Raw genomic sequence first — 15,272 nt, 5'->3', positions numbered from 1 at the left:
AGAGTACACAGCACCCTGCTCCCCGGGTTCACGGACCACCTTATACAAACATGAATCATACACATCCTGAATTTTATTTCGTCCACGAGGATGGTTTTTAAGATAAACCAGCTCACCCTTTCTAAAACCCTGATCATTTATCATACCCTCATAGCGTCTGTTACGGCGAGCAACCTTTTCTCTCAGCCTCTCCTGAACCTCACCATATGCTGCCTGAAGCCTACCTTGATGTTCAACAATCCACTGTTCAGGCGTCTCTGCAGTCTCTTCCAACTGATTATTTAACAAAAAATCAACAGGTAATTTGGGTTCGCATCCAAACATTAGGAAATATGGGCTCATACCAGTAGAACAGTGCACGGTGGTGTTATAAGCGTAGACAAGCTGTGGCAGATGTTGAGGCCACCGCTGCTTTTTTTCTGGTGGCAAAGTCCGCAACAGGTCATGGAGAGTTCGGTTAAAACGTTCGCACTGCCCATTACCCTGTGGATGGTAAGAAGTAGTGCGACTCTTCTGTATACCGTAAATCTTACATAATTGACCAATTAGGTTACTCTCAAAATTTCGCCCTTGGTCTGAATGCAGACGACATGGGACCCCAAACAAATGGAACCAATGTCGGACCAAAACCTCTGCCACAGTGCTTGCTCGCTGATCCCGAGTCGGGATGGCTTGCGTGAACTTAGAAAAAACATCAGTGAGCACCAAAACATTTTCCCTCCCATCACTTGCAGCCTCTAACAAGGTAAAATCAATGGCCAAAATTTCATGAGGCCGGGATGCTTGCAACGTTCCCATAAAAGACCTCACCTTTGGTTGGACTGCTTTAGCAAGAATACATCGCTGACATTCCCTACACCACTGTTCCACATCTCTCATCATCCCTGGCCAATAACAGCGACGCTTCACTAATTCTGCTGTTCGATCTTTACCTTGGTGCCCATGACTGTCGTGCAAACTACTAAACACCTCCCTTTGAAGTTTTTGAGGCAACAGTAACTGATAAATCTCTCGATGGCCATCAGGTGTATACGATAAACGATAGAGGCACCCATCTTTCTCACGCAATCGATCCCACTGCCTAACCAGCTCCTTTACAGCTGGATCCCTACCAGCCAACTCTGAAGAACGTAAAACACTACCTGCATCCCAAGCCTTTATAATAGGGCCAATAACCGGGTCTGCCCTCTGCAGATAGGAAAGGTCTTCCGGTGAGCGCCCAGGCAATGCAACAACTTCACTAGCACTCACCACTACCCGCTCTGGAGATCTTTCCCTTAACTGTTGCCGTAAAACTTGCGGAAGTTCTATTCCTGGCAACACATTATTCATAACCTGTCGAGACAATGCGTCAGCATTTTGATTTACTCTTCCTGGCCGGTACTTAATCACAAAGTTAAAAGAAGCCAGTTGTGACAACCACCGCTGTTCCAAAGCACCCAGCTTTGAGGTCTGCAGGTGACAGAGAGGATTATTGTCGGTGTAAACAACAAAATTATTCCCCAACAAATACTCCCTAAATTTATCACATACAGCCCATTTCAGGGCCAAACACTCCAATTTCATGGAGCTGTAATTTTCCATATTTCGCTCTGTCCTCCGCAGACCCCTACTAGCATACGCAATAGGTCGACGCTTCCCACCCTGCTCCTGGGACAAAATTGCCCCCAAACCCTGATGGCTTGCATCTATCTCCACCACAAAAGGCTTGTGGAAATCTGCATATGCAAGCACAGGTGCTGTAATCAGCTTTGTTTTTAATACTTGAAAACTATTTTCACACTCTGCATTCCACACAGACACTAAAGGCAGCCGTGGCGTTTTACCCTTCCTTACGGAGCCACCCAGTTTTGTCACCAGTTCATGAAGAGGCTTAGCCAGCTTTGCAAATCCCTCAATAAACCGGCGATAATAGCTGGCAAAACCTAAAAATGAGCGAAGCTCTGCCAAATGCACTGGGCGACTCCATTCTTTTACTGCTGCCACTTTATCAGGGTCAGTGGCAACCCCCTGCTCGGATACCAGATGCCCTAAATACTTTACTTGCTTCTGGAAAAAACTGCATTTGCTCAACTTGATCTTAAGACCTTCCTGTTGCAATCGTTTAAAGACCTCCTCCAACCTTAACAAGTGTTCCTGTACAGAAGAGGAAAACACAATTATGTCATCCAAATACAAAAGCAAAGAAGAGAACCGCTTATCCCCAAACAACCGTTCCATGAGTCTTTGGAATGTTCCTGGTGCATTACAGAGCCCAAAGGGCATACGATTAAATTCAAACAATCCAAATGGAGTACAGAAAGCTGTCTTCGCCTTATCCGCCTCAGCTACCTCAACCTGATTGTACCCACTTGCTAAATCTAAGGTGGAAAACCACCTTGCACCAGTCAGAGCATCCAAAGATTCCTCAATTCGCGGGAGTGGATAAGCGTCCTTTCTTGTCCTTGCATTTAATTGACGATAGTCAACACACATCCTAATTGTTCCATCCTTCTTCTGCACCAGGACAATTGGGGAGGAATAAGGACTACTACTCTCCCTAATCACCTTACTATCTAGAAGCTGTTGAATATGAGACCTTACGGACTCATACTGAGAAGGAGGAATTCGTCTATATGGTTGTCGAACAGGTTTCTCATCCACTAGAGGAATCTCATGTTTAATCAAAGCTGTACATCCTATATCACCCTCAGCAGTAGAAAAAACAACTTGATAATTGCTAAGTAACTGCTTTGCCTGTTCCATTTCCTGCTCAGAAAGTCCGTCAAAAGAAGGAAGGTCAATATTACAACTAGACAACGGCTCAGCTACATAGGCAGAGACTTGAGCACTATAAACATTTTCAGGACAAATTTGTAACTTGGGTCTGGGGGCACTTACCACTTTCACTACTTGAACAGTACCTATAATACGACGGGGTGCCACCCATACCTCAGTACTCCCTACATTAACAACAGGTGCATACACTAACCCCCTCTCTGCATGCACCAAAGAGGGAGACAGCAGCAAACCCTCTGGAAGGGTATTTTCCTCTGGCCCCAGTGGTTCTAACAGAAACTCCATCACTGCACCTGAAACTTGGGGACAAGTAACAGGAACCATAGTCATGGTACCTGCAGCAACACGAACGGGAGTCTTGCCCTGCACTCTCACCTTAAATGCAGAAGAAGAATTTGAAACCGCTTCAATTTTTTGACAACAGCGGAATGCCTGTTTCCATGCTGGGGCAGCTGATTGTATTCTGGGAATCTGAAAAAGCTCAGCACCATGTTCATTAAATAAGTTGACATAACACTCTCGAATGATATTCATACCCAAAACAGCTGGAATCTTCTCCTTCTGAGCATACATAGTAGGAGAACAAGAATCCTTCACAATCAAAACTCCTTTACTAGGTAGTGTGACCCCAAATAAACTAACATCAAGTTCTACATACCCCACACATGGAATATCCATCCCATTTGCTGCTTTCAATGCCAACCAGGCACAGTCACGAAGACCACCTTTATTGAAATCAGAAAAACAACGATTGAAATAACTCTCGGTTAAAGTGGTAACCATAGAGCCTGTATCTAGTAAACACAAAACATCAACAGTTCCCATCTTAACAGTCAGTGTTGGACAAGACCCTACCAAACTAGAAAAGCCTTGAGAATTAACTTTTGAGCCTAATGTCCCCATCTCCAGCGTGTGGCTCTGCACCCTGGAGGACTCTAGTTTTCCGTCAATGAGACTGACTCAACGACGGCCCCACCACTAGAACCAACTGCAGGCGGGGACCTAGTTTGCAAATTGGTGGTACAATATCTCGCTATATGACCAGCTTGATTACATTTGATACATATGGGTTTACCATCAGGTGCTCTGCGAAATCTACTTTTGGGAACTCTATTAGCATTACCCACAACCCCTTCTGGGGTACTCAAAGTTTTAAGAATCAAATCCAATTGTGCTTGTTGTCTTAGGACCATATCTTTCAATTCTGCAAATTCAGAACTAACAACCCGATTCTCTTCACATGTGGAAACAACTTGAGTTTCGAATGAGTGATGGACTACTTTACTTGATCGATTTCTTTGAGGCTGCCCCTCCTCCACCCAACGCATTGCCTCTTTGCGTAGGTCCAGGAGGGTCAAGGATGAATCCTGCCTCACCAACCTCTTTAGTTCTCTTCGAAGAGTATGGTCCTGAACATTCTCACAAAATTGATCTCGCAGAACCACCTGGTGGTCAGATACAACATTAGGATTAGCTTTTCGTACCTTATCCATAAGATTCATCAATGCATGAGAAAACTCTTGTAAAGATTCCCCCTCCTTCTGTTTTCTATCAAAAAACTGATGTTGCAAAATCACATAAGAAGAAGAGGAACAATACAATTCACGCAAAACTGCAAATATCTCAGTAGGATTCTCTTTGACTTCCCCAGGCCTAAACTTAATTTCAGTCCGAGCCTCCCCCTCTAGATGATCATAAACAAACATGGCTTTGTCTACCTCAGACATGTGTCTCCCCCTAGTACAGCTTTCCACCTCCTCAATCCAGTCCTCCAAAGAAGGAGAACCAGAGGACACTTTACCAGAGAATTTGGAACATTTTCTCTCTCTAGGAAAATATATTGCCTGTTCACGCCGCTGTGCATTACCTTCGGGGGCTGAACTTGATGTAACACTTGGTAAACCTCCAACCTGAGGCTGGCCTCTCAGTCTTTCATTTTCCACTCTCAGTTGCTCCAGCTGTTCACGTAGTTGTTGCAGCTCCTCCGCCATAACTGCAGTAGACCAATCCAATGTTGCCAAAAAGCAACCGTCGTACGAGCTGATCGCTGTTCCTCCTAAAAAAACAAAAACAAAAACTATCCACTTCCCAGCCTAAAAAACAAACAAACAAAAATAAATAAATAAATTGGTCACCCTGCCGACTACGCCAAATTGTAACCCAAGGACTTTTCCTGAATGCAGGGATGACCACAAAAGAAACAAATTAATACTTAAACTGATGTCACGTACATAAATTTATTAATACAAATAAATTTATAACAATTAATATAAATCCAAAAATACATCAGAAAGCAAAAAAATTCATTCCCTCTCCAAAAAGATGATATTAATGGCCAGCCAACCCTTTATAAACTCTGATACACTTACAGCTTCTCAACACAAAGTAATTACACCCTCCACTTTCTATACATGTAAAACACCTCACTCAAAATAATCACACTCCAAATCAACCATTAATTTCACTGCAAACGTAACCCTCATGCAAATGAATACTTAAGGTGTTTAAAGCATCGCATGTATAAAGGACTACAAAGGTTGGCTGGTAACACGAGGCTGGGAAGTGATATAACAAACGAACAAATAAACAAACAAACAAACAAAGAAAAAAAACGCTCAGCTAGCCAGTCTGATTCACAACATTCATCACATCTTAATTGCGCTGGAGGCATACAGCGCACACATGTCGAGACCAGCTAGCTGAGAAAAATGTAACGTAACAAACACTGGAGGAACAGCGATCAACTAAACCTAATACAAAAACAAAACACAATCAACAATATTCAAAAGGAAATTACAACACTTCATTTTTATTTTAATCCTATTAAAATAATAAAAACATTAATAAGTCCCATATTAAAAACCTCTGCAATTACCTGCAAGGCAGCAAGCAATCCTGAACTATTTTCCACAGGTATTCCAGATCAAGGAAGAATGAGCGTGACCATCGGCAAACATCAAAGAAGAATGAACGTGACCGTCGACCAACAAATCCACGATGTTTACATCTACCTTAAAAACATAACACTCTTATTTAATAAAACCCGTCTTTGTTAGCAAAACAACCAATGTTTATTTAGCATACCTGCTCACCCAGACCATATACATAATTAGACACAGAGGTACTACCAGACAGCACAACGTTTGCATCTGCATTAAAAACAATACCGTAGGTTAATAAAAAAAGCTTTGTGAACATGAAGCTAAACAATATTTACTTAGCCTACCTGCTAACCGAGACCATGTTCGTGCACAGCCAAACAAGGACGTGCCACCCGACAGCACGCGTCCACACAACAGATCGGACCCCGTCTGCAGGCCTACTTTCAGATGCCTGCTTAAAAGATGTACACTACCTGCATAGCCACACCCCCCATTATTAGCCACGACCCCGGCTACAAAGAGTTCCTGTTAAATGGCTTGTGAAAGAATCGCGGGTCGACTCTGAAACAGCCGTAAAACAGCGATTCTGTTCAAATTCCCTATTGAATCATATTCGATTCCCTTTGAGCTAAATTATAAATTATTATGTAATTAATCCCTATTACAATCTTACAATAATTGGTGGAGAGAATGCGGGCAGTTTAATCTAAATTGTAAGCACAACCAAGTTATTTAATATTTTCTATTTCTGTGGATGAGAGCGTCTGAGTCTAGACTGTATGTGCGTGTGTGTGTGTGACGTAAGCAGCGCGGCCGCCCGCTTGAATGAATGAAACCTAGAGTGAATGCAGAGGACGGTAACTCGAGAACGTCTCTCTACTTTTTAAACTGTAGTAAGTGAGTTTAAAGTTAAGGTCTGAGATCGTACAATAAGGTCGAAATTGAGCGTGTCCCTCATTTTCTGTAATGCCTTATCTATAGTTGAATTAATGTCATTGCGTGTTCCAGTGCCATTCAATTGCTATATTCCCGGCAGGGAATCTCAGTCACCGTTAGCTGAACGGAGCTAAACTACAGTAAATAAAAGTGAAAATAAATCGACGGATAAAGAATAGTTTGAGCGTGTCCCTCAATCTATTTTTAAAGGCCTTATTATTCATGGTTTAATTGTCAATGCGTGTTCCATTGTCAAAGCAACTATGTAATTTGACTCCCCTGGTTAAACATTAGAAATAATGCTTGCCTGTTTGTGTCTGTTCACTAAGTGAAACAGTGCGATTTAAACGGGAGTGTTTTAAATCTTGATCAAGTAAAGTTTAACTCTAAACAACAGCGAATAAAATCTGTTGTGTCTACGTGCTCAGAGAAACTGGCACGGAGATTTATGATCCGCCGAGATCATTTATTATTTTGTTTCCTCATTTGCAGCGCCAAGCTGCCACTTAAATAAAGTTTAAATCCAACTCTGAACGAACTAAGAGTTTAAAGCGCCACATCGCAAAACCAACTAGAAGTGGTCTTGTTATGTGTACAGTGTTGAAATGCGCTGCCATTTCATGTAACATTCTTAACTGAACTTGCAATGTAATGCTTCATGTGCTTAGCTCACTATAGTTTGTTTTGGTTGCCGTAGCTACGATGGTGACTCGGAAGTCTTAACCTACTTCCGGAGCAACTCTGAACTGCACGCGCAGCACATTGACGTCATACTATAAACAAACTCTACGGTGTTGCTATTGCTAAGCTAACGAAACTGTTGCTTTTACATTGAAGTCTATGCTAAAGATTAGCCTCAAAGGTTAGCAGTTAGCATTAACATCCAGTGGTTGGGTTGAATACAGTGTGTGTGGGCAAAGCTAAAGTGATTTAACCCTTTAAACCTCTGAACTAATATACACCTGTTGGTCTATTTTTCTGTCCTATTTCTCAATTTTCTAACTTTACCACTTTATATGCATTTTACTAGAAAGGGGAACATTACTTCACAATTATTAATTGTGACAAATTGAAATTTAATTCAAACATTAAATTTATTTGGACTCATTTGAATTTCCTCATCTGGTCATTTCATATGATCATTATTTCTAGTATTCTCTCTTTTAGGTCAATCATTTTAGGTACTAATAAGCCTTGAACTTTGAAAGTTAAGGGTAACTTATTTTACCTAATTAATTGATTTACCCCTATCAACAGATTCTATTCAGAATCACACTTACTCATTTCTTTAATTGCGTTTTTACCCCTATTTCTTCCTCTCTTGGTTATACAATTAACCTCCATTTTTATTTTTTATTTTATTTATTTATTTTGTTTTATTTCCTCCTGCATTTAATTTCATTTTGATTACTTTGCCGTTTATTACTTTTAATTTCACTTTACCCTACCTTTCTCCTTTACCTCCTTGTATCCTAGCTTGGGAACGACACACCTGAGCTTTAATAGGAGACATTGTTATCCCTCACTACGAGTTCAAATAAATTAGAAAGACAACTCTCTTTCACTCAAATTTTATTGTTGTTTTATTAGTTGTGCAGCAACTATAAAACGACACTCTACTCGTAGTCGGGTATAACTGCCACGCAGCCTGTGAGTGGACCCAATCCACTCAATTTACTGAGCCTCCTTCCCTTCCCTTCTACCCAAGTCTCTCCTGTTTTCTTTCTTCTTTCCTCCTCACATTTGCAGGGACCTGTAAGAACCATCAATCGATTCTAAGTGAATGAAATGCAAAATCTTGTCAAAGAACAGTAATCATCCTTATGAATTTGATTGTAATCAAACCCTCTTTCGTTCTTCCTAACCTCCCTGAATTTGAAAACGCATTCCAAATTTTTGCATCTCATCCCATACTGAGATCAATTATTAGAGATAAGTGTTGAACACCCGTTGTTTTCGAAGCCTCCTTGGTAAGCGGTCCAACTGTAAGGTGTTCGGTGTCAATCCTGTCAGACTAAGAAAAGAGATACCAGCACTATTATTATATTCTCACGTCTCGAACCGAGATATAATAATATTGTTTACCTTTTTAACAAAATCTTGGTAAAATTCCTCCCATTGGAAAAGGGAATTGTTTTATTTCACTGACCTGTTTTCACCTTTTTCTCTTTTTTTCTTCTTCCTCATTAGAGTGACGAAGTCTTCACATCCCTAGTCTACCTAGACACCCTGAGACCAACACTATCTTCGCCACACTTCATTAGGGGTTCACAATCACTGACACAACACTTAGTTGTCCCACCACACATAGGCTTCTACTTCACACAGATCTGTGTCAGTCTCACTTCTCCTCAGCGTGCAAACATGCCGCAGACTGCAGACCCCCTTGCCCACGGGGAAGATGTGAACACTTGGCTGAGAGGCATGACGGACAGCCTCACCCCCAAGACCTTTGAACTGTTATTATTCTTAATGAGAAGGTTCCTGACACAAGATTCAAGCCAGAACAACAACCACGAGGAGCTAGTCAAAATCACCAGCTCCCTAAGCGATGCCTTCACAACCCAGCTGAAACTGAGCGACAAGCACATCACCCATCTTCAAGAGGAGCTGTCACGTGCTCAACGCCGCATAGACAAGCTGGAAGTGAAAGTTCAAGATCAACTCAAAGCACCCAACGAGAGGGAGCAGGAAACAACGGAACAAGTTAAAAAGCTTCAAGCAGCCCTGGCAACAGCTCAACTTGACCAGCAACAAGCAAAGGCTGCCCAGAGAGACCTGGTAAACAGACTCCAGTATGCCGAACAGCTACTAGAGAAAGCCAAGAACGACATCAGCGACAAGAATGCTGAAATCAGTGCCTTAGAAAACCACCTTGAAAGGTACAGCACTGACATAGACAATCTGACCCAACATCTAGACGATGCCAACAATGAGCTCTACGTGGTCAGAAAAGAGTTAAAATATGCTTATGAGCTGGAACAAGAGCCAAGAAGAGCGAAGCATATCTCAGCCTCACCACTGCTGAGCAGAGCTAAGTCTCACATCCAAGAACTGGCATCCAATGAAAGAAGCGAAGGGCCACCTCCCGAAACATCACTAGCCTTCGCCACACAGCTCTTTCCTGCCACTGAAAGCAGAAACCCCATCCAAGCAGACCTTGGAACTGCACCTGGGTTGACCATCAAAGACCTCAACAAGCTGTCTAAAAGCATCAGCCAGTTTGACCCGAACTCCAAAGAGGGCCACGACATCCAGGCCCACCTGCAAGATATTAATTTTCATTTAGAAATGAGACCTCATGTGACTGACAGAGACAGGTTGTACCTCCTAAGAGCAACGTCAAGTGTCGAAGTACGAACCTTCATAGATCGACAACTCAGTCACACAAAGCCAAACTACCAGCTACTTTGTGAGGTCCTGATCAAAGAGTTTACAGACCCTGAGTCTGAATATGGACTGTTAACTGCCTTGGAGACCAAACAAAGTCGACAAGAGACGCCACAAGCCTACTATAACCGGCTCCGAAAAGCCTACTTCGGTGCACACAACAAATCTGACCTTGAAGAAGAGGTGAGCTTCAAAAGCCTTTTTCTGAAAAATCTGCACCCTGGAGTCAGTCGTCACCTCTGCGTCATGGCCTGTCCGCGCTCCATGACCATCCAACAGTTGCGCGATCTAACACAGAAGGCCTACACCAAGCAAAAGTTGACCTCAAAGAAAGGTAACAAAACCTCCACACTCTTGAACTCTGTAACCGAAGACTCAAGCCTTGCACTGGACGACACCCAGTGGCATCACAACACCCGAGTCTTCCATCAAGAGCAAAGAGAACGTGAGCCCCATGTCCGCAACAGCTATCAGCCCAACCGCTGGGAAAAGCCATGGGACCAGCCACACTTCTCAAGAAACCCAAAAGAAAGGATCAGCTGGAAACCTAACTGGACGTGCAAAGCCAAACGACCGGCTTGTCCAACAGCAACTACAGTGGGTAAGCAAAGACAGAACCCACATCAGCACCACTTAGACACCCACAGTGCTAAGTCTACACAAGAACAAGACTGTTCACCCTCAGAAGACATGGAACAAGTCATGAAACAACTGAAAGAGTTCCTTGAAAACCAGCTAGACACAAATGACTAGAAACAGAAGTCATGCTCGCTGTGACCAGCGACAGAACGGAAGGCCGACAATCACCTGGTACACCACCGCATCAGAGATGACAAGCACCTGTTCAACAACCACCCAGAACAAACAAGTCTCTCACGGCCAACCGCTGATGAAAACTCTGAGGTACCAAAGAACATCACCTCAGTCACCCATCACTTACAAAGAAACTGTCAAATGAACTTCAACTCCATGAACCACATTCATGTCTGTGCAACAGCAACCACTAAAGCACAGAAGGTCAGAAAGTCTGCCACAACCAGAAGGCATCACAAGTGAAATGCAACATAGGAGACAAAGTTTTGCACCCCAGCTTCACACAGCCATGCCAAACTACCTCCGACTGTCTGCTAAAGAACTTCCTGCCTTGCTGGACTGACCCCCATCTGAACACACCCTCATCCAAGCCAAGGATGCAGAGAGCATCTTCACCGACCTACAAGAAAAGGGGGAGCCAAAACAGACTGAAACAGATCTGACCATACATACACTACACAATTAACTTTCACACCCAGAGGTAACCACACCTACTGATAACACCTTTGACAAATATATTCTTCCCACGAGTAGAATATTCAAATCTCAGTTTAACATAGTTTTACAACATGCAACTATCCTCACCCCAGGTAGAACACCTGACACTATGTTAAGGTACATGACACATCAGCTGCACCTGCCATCCTAGCTCAATAGTACTCGCAACCCTGACTAGGAAAACCCGCAGCTAATTTTCTTTGTTTTGTTTTTTTTTTTCCTCTTGCCTATTGCTTTCCTTCCCCTCTTGCTTTAGCAGGTGAAACTCCTAGCCACCCTACAAGGGTCAAAGGTCTGATATTAGGATTGACTTGCCACACCTAATATCCGCAAACCATTCTAAACTGAATGGGAGCCAGAGAGCTCCATGCAAGATAGGTCAAATCATTTTACCACAGATGTCACCAGAACGTCTCTAAATTTAATACCTAAAATAAACAAACAAACTTAATCACAAAATTTGATCAAAGGATCATCATACAAAAACAAATTTGAACAACAATATCTAGGTGAATTCGACCATTTTCCAGGTACTACATGCACCTGAATAGCGTAATGCCATGCACCGGTACAGTAACTGTCCTGGAAGTGTTGTCTTGTTGTTTGCTGTGTTTGTGTCTGCTTCTTCTGCCTGTGTTTCTCCAGCGCTCGTCGATGTCTTCTGCCATCAACACATCACCGATCGAAAGGGGGATATGTAGTATTTCAGCGAGAATCAGACAATTTAAGAGAGTCTATTAGAAGTTAGAACACTTCTACAGACGTACATTCCTAAAGGCCCGTCATAAATCTGACGTTTCATAGCCTGGCGCCAGAACGCCAGCCTGAAGCAGACCTAACTAACCAAGAACTTGCAAAATTAACACAAAGACACTTCTTCATAATCAAATCCTTCGAATAAGGAGATTGTCAAATTTGGAGCAAGTAACCAAGATTAATGGTCAAAGAGATGCACATTTTGAACATCACATGATTAAAGTCATTAGCGATATGGTTGGTTTTCCCCCACACACAGGACACAACGGAAATTCCTTCCCTAAACTTTTGACCTCCCAGCTTAGAGAACAGACCCTCACAGTATGGCACAAGAAACTGCCTATATGCATATATACATATGCACCCAAAATTATGCTTAAAGGACTCATGAGCAACTCATCATTTCTCTGCATAATTTCCTATTCATATATGTAACCCATACATTTGTCTATTATGTTTTAATCACTCATTGTGTATGTCCCTTTTGATAACTCTTGAATAGTTTAATGGTTTATATTGATGTTTGATATGTCCGAGTTGGAAATCGCATTCTCAAAATGTTCCTGTAATTCAATTCTTTGCGAAATGTATTATAGTCTTGTTATAGAAATCATGTCCAAATTTATCTCTGCAAAGAGCGGGAATTTGGGATCACGGGACTAATAAGATAACATTGTGATTTGTGGTTTGGAAGGTGAAACCAGCAGCCCACCGGAGTTCAGCCAATGTTCTAATTGGTCAAGACATCATTTTGGGAGGTGTCCAAAGGCTGAGTTTAAAACTCAAGGACACCCTCAAATCTCTCTTATCTCTTGCAACTTTCCTTACTCCTTACAACGCTCTTCACGTGCTTCGCGCCGCCGCGTCTCGACGCCGCCTGGCCTGCATGCCAGCCTCCTCATCTAAAGGAAACATGAGGAGATCATTCCACTTCTGTTTTTTTCTTTAATCTTTTTTTTATTTCTTTCCGTTGAGAGTTTCGTGTCTAGTTAAGTTTGTGCAAGCCGCGACCGACTTAAACGTCTTTGCGGACCTGAACTTTAACAGCGCACGCACATCTCTCATATCCAGCCAACGCCCAAGAAGACACCACATTGACCGACCCCCAACCAATCAGCAACCTCGGGAAAACCCTTTTTGAAGCGACGCAACCAAAGGAATTCCCAAAGGCAATGCGCAAGTAACCTCTAGAATCTTACTGAACTGGTGCATTTTGATATAAAGTTTAATAACCTCTTTGAGAGACTCAATACGAGGGTTAATTAAGTGATTGATGGTTGTTCAGGTCTAAGCAAATGCACATTGCTATAACTTGGGACTTCATATTTTCATTCCTTTAAACTCATTCTTTCCTCATTTTCTCTTTCTGCAACCTGTGTGAATGCGTGTTTATGTTAGATTAGTTTGTATGTGTTAGGTTTATCTAATAAATTCATATTTTTATTAAGTATCTTGTGTTTCGTGCTTACAAGTTACTGCCTTAAACTGCTGATTTTGCTACTGTGCTGCTAATATATAGTGTTTTCACTACATTCTGGATAGTAATATCCATTGAAGAGTTCCTGTTAAATGGCTTGTGAAAGAATCGCGGGTCGACTCTGAAACAGCCGTAAAACAGCGATTCTGTTCAAATTCCCTATTGAATCATATTCGATTCCCTTTGAGCTAAATTATAAATTATTATGTAATTAATCCCTATTACAATCTTACAGTGGTAACTGTAACCCAAAAATACAATGCTATTTTCACTTAGTGTCATTTTGTGTATCTTTTAACCAATGTGGTGGCTCATACCAACTTAACTATAATAACAGAAGTTGGGACTGGCAGCACTCATGCATCTGTTTTTTGAAGCCAGGTTCTGCACCTGACACACAGAACAAGTGCTCAACTTCGTTGATCAACCCTTGCAAGGCCTGTTCCGAATGGAACACATCTTGGAAAACCTCTGTATGACCCTTACCACTGTAGTGTAAGTCGGTTTCAGGGTGTAACTGAACCTCTAATAGCTTTGGCCATCTTTGTAGAGAGCAACAATTCTATTTCTCAAATCTTTAGAGAGTTTTTTGCCATGAGACACCATGTGGAATATCCAGTAGTCAGTATGAAAGAACTGTACTTAAATGAGAACTCCGGTGTGATTTTGACCTAAAGTGTATTGAATCATGATACCGAGTGTGAACGTACCTTGCATATCTCATCTCGATTTGTGTCCTGCTGTCCTAAATCTGGGGTCAGTTAGCCGATGCTCACAACAGGTTGTCAATGAGAGTCCATAGGGCATCGAAGAAGCCATGTAAATAAATCACTGTTTTACGCCATTTATGAGGCACAAAGTAGCTCCACACTTCATTGGTAGACTTCCAAGGGCCCTGACATTTAAAACGAGACATTGAGAACTCAGAAAAAGCACCGGTAGTTTATTTACAAGAAGATTTATACAGACAGTACCTGGAAGAGAAAATCCGGTCGCCGCCATCTTGAACTTAGTCACGATAAATCGAGTGTCGAGCACCAAGGAATTTATCAGGCTATCAACTTATCAGGTTGTAGTTTCCTTCGTGCTCGACACTCGACTTATCGTGACTAAAGGAGTTCTCCTTTAAAGCGCCTAATTTTAACTGCTCTAATACAAGATACAGAACTTTGTATGGTCCTGTCAAGCAGACAAAAACATAAACATGATGAATAGGACATGTGGCTTTGCATGGTTAAACAACATACTGCTGTTATCACTTAGGGTGTACTCACTTTTGTTGCCAGCTTTTTTGACAATAATGGCTGTATGTTAAGTTATTTTCAGAAGACAGTAAATCTATACTGCTATACAAGCTGCACATTGACTACTGACTATAACTGCCTCCTCATTTTAAAACACCAGATAAGTCAGAGATAGTTGGATGGAGTTTGGGGTTGAATTTAGAAGTTATTGTGAGTCTCAGAAAACCAAAAAAAGGCAATATACTGTAAACCTAACGTCAAGTGTATGAGTGGTATGGAGTGAATGGTACATTGTGCATAGAGTACGAATTTTGTCCAAAGCAAGTTGTCTAGCATTCAGGAATCCAGGAAAAATGTTTGAGAAATTATTTATTTATTTTTTGCAGTAGATTAATTTGTTAGATTAAGCCATGGCAGATCAGGGAGCTTGGGGAGTCCATGGCTGGTCAGAGTTTGGAAGGCCAAAGCAAATCAGGCAGTTCGGGAGACCATGGCGGG

Source organism: Garra rufa, chromosome 10 (assembly GCF_049309525.1).
Source record: "Garra rufa chromosome 10, GarRuf1.0, whole genome shotgun sequence".
Lineage (NCBI taxonomy): Eukaryota > Metazoa > Chordata > Actinopteri > Cypriniformes > Cyprinidae > Garra > Garra rufa.
The sequence above is the reverse complement of the archived record's forward strand: the minus strand, read 5'-3'. Positions refer to the sequence as shown.